Source organism: Paralichthys olivaceus, chromosome 23, assembly GCF_024713975.1.
Source record: "Paralichthys olivaceus isolate ysfri-2021 chromosome 23, ASM2471397v2, whole genome shotgun sequence".
In the NCBI taxonomy this organism is placed as follows: Eukaryota; Metazoa; Chordata; class Actinopteri; order Pleuronectiformes; family Paralichthyidae; genus Paralichthys; species Paralichthys olivaceus.
In genome coordinates, this window is record NC_091115.1 from 9,103,099 (window position 1) to 9,109,567 (window position 6,469).

Sequence of the window (6,469 nt, forward strand, 5' to 3'; positions counted from 1 at the left end):
ATATTATAGAACATGGATGGATTTTTACCAGACTTGGTAAGAGTATGATTTGGAAGAGTATTTCCAGATGATTCACTTTTGGAGCTGATTGTTGAAAGGTCAGGGTTAATCAATTTTATCAAAAATATTTTCGCAAAGTAAACTCTATATCGGTTGGAAGATTATTGACAGCATTGACATGTGACATTGTTAAGAAGTCAGAAGATGACATCATACAGTGCAGTAATACATTAACTTTTGCAACCAATAACATTGCAGAGACAATCTACAGCTTTTCTAGATTAACCAGTCATTTGTGACGAATTACGCCGTACTGATGTCTTTATGAAATGGACATATTAAAAGCATCACCTGATTGCATCGCCCTGGACCGCTGCTTTTCATTTTCCTGTGTGTCCCTGATACTCAGCATTGTTTCTTTACATCCATAACCTTAACCATGTTTTAATTATCATCATATCGACCATCATCACTACAAAGTTCCTCTAAACTTAAGGCTGCACCTATTTGAACCCTGACATAATCCATTTGTCTTAGCCTTAACCTAACTGTGATCTTTTAAGGATTCTTGAATTGAACACACTAAAACAACACCTTACCACACAGCTACCAATTTAACTAAGCAATTGGCCTTAGTGTCCTTGTATCTTCAGAAAATGTGAATTATTAAAAACTCCACTTTCTTAAATGCATTATTACTTTGAGTATTTGGTTCTTATTTTTAAAGTCACAAATAGAAAATGTAGAGGATAATAAATACAAATTGGTTCCAGTGAGAGACACATTTGCAGTTAATAATGATTGGATTACATTGTAAATATGATTTGTACTCAATGTTCCTGTTTGATCAGCCTTCATCTCTGACGGGTGAAAGATACAGTTACTGAAGACAGATGATTGTTCTGCAACAAATGGAAAACCATCCATTTTCTCAATTTTACTTTGTTTGGTATCTGTCACGTGAAACCAACCATGTAACAAACTCTTAATATCCGGACGACTGTGCTTTAAGGGAGCTGTTACGTGACTCGGCAGCTGAACACAAGGTTGCAGAAGCAGCCAAACTCTTCTATGCAAATGAGTTTTACATGAGTGCGTGTGTATTTCCTTCCAGGCACTGAAAACACTTGGACTAATGTTGGCCCAGGATAATGTCCGGTGGTGGATAACTTGTCCTGGTGACCTCACGGTGCACCCCTCACAGGGAGGAGCCACATAGCCTGTGGGCTAAATAACTTGAGTTTAAGCTTTCATATGGTCTGCTAAGGGTTACGCAGGCAGGGCTTTGACCTACAGGTTGTTTGTTCAGGTTCATAGAGGTCAATTCTAATCATAAAAAAAATGTTGGTGGTAAATGTTATGTACTGCAGCAAAGAACAGGGCAGGGGTGTGATGTTCCTTCGGTGACATTTCTAAACATTTAATCCTCTTTTCCTCCTCTAATCCCCAAAAGCTGTTTCTGTAATAAAAAGCTTGTTTCTGTGAAGTGTAATTTTATCCCTTTGGGTCCTGAGAGAGAAGCCTCTCCCTACATAGGGAGACAGATAAGACATTTGCACTGGGTTGTTGTTTTATCACATTAGGGAGAGAAGCTTTGAGCAGTGATGCTGATAACTCAGAAACAGGAGATGGTCATTAGAGGCGAGAGAAAGCATTGAGTTTACAGTTTGTAAATACAGCTGCTATCAGCACATCCATCACAGTCAACATGAGAAGTTAGTTGTAGGACCAAAACAATGAGCTGAAAGGGGCTAAAATAGAGCTTGAGGTAATGATTTCATAGCATGTGTTTGTCAGCAGGATTATGCAAAATCCACTGATCTGATTTTCCGGAAACTTGGTAGACAGATGTGCTGAGGAAGAACTCAATACATTTTGGTGTGGATCGGGGCAAAGTGGCAGACTGAGCAATTTTTTTTAACATTGTGAGACTGGATGTTTTTCACTGATTACTAAGTGTGTTCAATTTGGTGCAGCTTGATTGGGAGGTATGTGCTCTACTGATGTGGGACAAACAACCACAACCAGCTGACGACACTAGCAGTCCGCCTCCATGATTGTTTTTATTCTCTTTCTTTAAATCACGCAAGCTCCCAAAGTGTAGTGTAACAATTAAAACATTAAAAACCGGTTACATCTGTCGTTACGTCTCTGGTCTCCTGTGTTTTCAAAATCAGTTCAGATTTGAAAATCCTCTTGTGTTCACAAAAGTAATTTCAGACAGATGACCTACAGTAAATTATATGATAGGAGTCATTCATATGTCCTAACACTCGAGATGACAAATCATTACACTGGTCGATGATAAATGTGTCCAAACAACCTTCCTTCCAACTACTCCCGTTTAAGAATAACAACTGTTATTTCTCAAAAAGTTACAGTTAAGTCATTTTCTCGTCATCGCAGCACAGATGCGTGAACTCTCTTCTTCGACACTTATTTAATGTCTGTAATATCTCTCTCTGTTTAGTCTTTCTTCACCCAGCCTTCATTTGTCTGTGCAGCTCTTTGTTGTGATATGTTATGATCCTCTAATCCGCCATGACACCCAGTGACAGACTGTAACAAACACCCGGTTTATTATGTAAAGCAAGACCGATCCTGCAAAAATGATTTATTGGCTGTGTTTCTTAATTATTTATTTATTGCAAAGTTCATTTGTGCAAAGCGATGCAACGCGACACCAGGGGTTGACAGATTGTGACACGGTCGGATGATAAATCTTTTTATTCCCTTCCTCCAATTTCCTTCATTTCTCCCCTGTCAGGCTCAGAGAAGTGTTGAAGAAAATAATAAAGAGAGGAAGCCAGAGAGGGGGGAATTATGCAAAACAAATAAATCACCAAATGAAGTGGAAAGAGGGTAGAAAGGGAACAAACACACACACACACACAAACACACACACACACACACACACACGAAAAGATAAAAAATAGATGACAAGGGAAAGGGAAAAATACAAGAGAGTCTTGATGTGTGTGATGACTGAATCAGTGCTACAGACTTCAACAGGAAGAATTCAGTGTATGGGGCTTGATTCAGCAGATTTAAGTTTACAGCCTTCGCAGATAGACGTATGGGGTCATCTGGGTTGTCTAAATAGCATAACAGCATAACATCTGTGTTTGTGTGTACATGTGTTCCTCTGATGTGTTTCCAGTCTGTATTGGAGTGTGGCCAGACTGAGAAGCACAGGGACACTGACTGAGGGAGAAGAGGGACGTGAAGGTCATTGGACAGAAGTTGAGAAAGAAAGCCAAACAGTGAAGGACATGGAAAATAAGAAGCAAAGCAGACGTAGAGGAGCTGAGATAACGGATTAAACATTGATGCACTAAATTAAAGAGTGGGTTTCAAACAACAAAAATCATGTTCCTTCACTTCGCTCCTTCCTTTTCATAGTCCTTATTTTGCAGGGTTACTAGCCGACCTTCACAACAGATTAGAGAAGCTCTCAGCCTCAGTTGTTAAAGTGCATTTAAACCAACAAGGTTCTGCAGCTTGTTCATGATTCCTATTCAATTCTTTTTACCCTTTGGTTTTGTCTCTCAGGCTACATACAACCTGCCCCCAACAGTAGCCTGGTGGCAACTACATGCCACGCGCAAAATCAACACATAGTTTGATAATAGAGAAGTTTCCTATCAAAACTATCATCATTAAAACATGATCATAATCACTTTCACTAGCCTATTCCATGTCCCATCTACTAACATGGAGGAGCCAGCTCCAAATCATAATATTCATTATCTCAAGGCATTTTACATAGAAGGTCAAGACCTTAACACTTTTTAGAAAGAGTTGGAAGATGCTTGAATCTGTGGAACCGAAAGAAACAGTTGATTTAAATCTGTGTTCTCAATGAGCTAAATATTACATTTAAGCAGCTTTAAATATGGTTAGATATAAAATTAGAAACTTTTTGGATGGTGTTCATCTCCGACACCAAATCTGCTCGCTTTGGTCTGCACCCCCCCCCGTCTGCTCACATTTCATTGGCCTTGACGACCGAGGCAGAGATAGTAGAGGAATGAAGACGTGTGTGGTTTGTCTAACGGGATCTGGGGAGTCGTTCTTTTGATCTATGGGCAGGAAATCACTGCGGCCACCATTCACAACATGGTTTTTCCCTGTGGCGGCGGATGGAAGCCGTGGAGGAAATGCAACTTTAGCCTAATTAGAGGGCAGTTGTTGTGTTTACGTTATATAACTGACAAGGAGTCTCCAAGCATATAAATTATATAGACATTTAGATTTACTAGCTCACAGGGAGTCAATGGCTTTCATTCATTCCAATGCACTTGCTTTAGATACTGTGTGATTTGTCTAGCGCAGAAATTGAATTGTTAATGTTATAACAAAGCATAAATATGCCTTGAAACAATTTTATCTGTATAGATTAGACACGTTTCCCTTTCATTAAAGATTTATTAATACATTTATTAAGATAAGAGATGCTATAAAAACCTCTTAAACAGGATGCAAAGGGTTCAAAGATCACTCAGATCCTTGAAAAGAATGTGTTTGAAGCATTTTAACAAGACGAACGTCCTTCATCTCCGCAGCTGGCCTGGCACATTGATTACAGTCCCTCCTCATGCCCGGGTATGATCACACACACAAATATACACTCAAGTATCCTGCATGTGCACGCATGCTTTTTGCAGATGTGAGTGTAAAGGTGATGCATGCATGTTTGTGAAGTGCTGGAGGCAACTGTACATCCACTGGTTAACAGGCAGCCTGACTGTTTTACAGCCTTTGAAGAAAACCTCCCAGCTCCTCCTCTTCCTCAGTGAGGACAGTTGCTCTGCTGCAAGTGCCCTCAAGGTTTTTGAAGTGTTTGGCAGTAAACAATCCCTTTAGGACAGTGCAGCGTGGCGTTCCTAATATGGAACTGTGTCTCTCCCAGTAGATCCAGAGGAGCAGCAGCAGTATGTTGGTTATCAGGGGATCACTGTCCCCTGGCACCGCAGGATTACGCTGAACGCCCTTCACTAGTCCACTCCTGCAGGAGCTGTTTCATGTTAGAGAGGCTGTCTGGTTTATGTTAGCAACAAGTGATGACGTATGTCCAGCCAATGTGGGACTCTTCCCTTTCTAATGAGTAAATGTGCAAAATGCAATGCAACTGGAAAAAAATTACGCTACAATTTACCACCGCAGAGACAGTAGGATCTGCACTGGATTTACTGCATGTGTAAAAGAAATGAAGCAGATGAAACAGATTTAAATAATCTGGGTCAAAAAAATAGTTATTTTGAAAAATTGGAGCACTTCATCATGATAACCAAAAACCAGCAAGTTATCAGTTAGCCTCATGTACCTGGCTTCATCCATTCATCATCTATACCTTATATCTTATCTCATCTGTACACACATCTTACATCTTACACGGAATATTCCCTGTACAAGTTGCCAACGTATCACAGGGCTGACATATAGAGCCAAATTACCATTCACATTCACAACTAGTTAAATCATGCCTTTTGAAATGATACAGCAATGATAGTAAACATGTATTCCATTCATTCTGAACAGGGCTGTGGATCAGGGTGTGAATACCCAAGCTGAGCTTGTTGGGACCTGTTTGGTCCATGTTCGGATCCAAATATCTGGTTTTGAATCTGGTGTGGTCACGGTGGAGGAGGTATCTACTTGATTTTTTAAGCTGCACATGCACGTTAACATAAACATCAGTTTCTGTCAGGTTCGGGATCGGTTAGTTTTTAATCAGGCTCTGTTGGGTTCGGACAGAAAAATCCATCCTGGGCCGCACCCCTCTGTGGTTGTCCGTACAAACATTGATGATCATTTATGCAAACGTTGCTATATTTTAGTCTGGACCAAAGTGGATGACATTGCCAACTCTAGAGCCACACTGTTGGCATTACATAGACACTAAACAGGACAGAAATAAATGACTATGAATAAAAGTAGTTGGTTTCATCTCCTGCACAACTGGAAATCAATGTAACACAAATGATGAGTTGCAAACTGAGCAAAAAAACTGAAACCGCCAAATTGTTGGTGCAACATGTAGAGTAATGTCTTCCAAGGCCTAACAACAAAAGGAGAGATCTTCCACTGTAACATCGATCAAATGCAGATGTTGGATGTTGGATGTGGACTCTGGCTATTTTGGAACAAGCCTGCCCTCCCCTCTGCAGGGAGCACAACAGTGAGGGGCTAGAGTGATTTACCTCTGTGCCACCTGGATCCTCTTTTGGTCCATGAGGACAATTAGTGATCATATCCGAGTGGTCAGCCATTGATGTAACAGTGCAAATCTGCAGCCCCCTACATGTGTGTGTGTGTGTGTGTGTGTGTTTGTGTGTGTAACCAGACACAGCCTCGTGCTTGTGGCTCCTTTGAGATTCAGTTTTTCTTTTTGCTTCTCTTGCTCACAGGCTCTCTCTCTGTCTCTGCTCACACTGTAAAGAGTGCAATCCAGCTGAGTGGGTGAAAA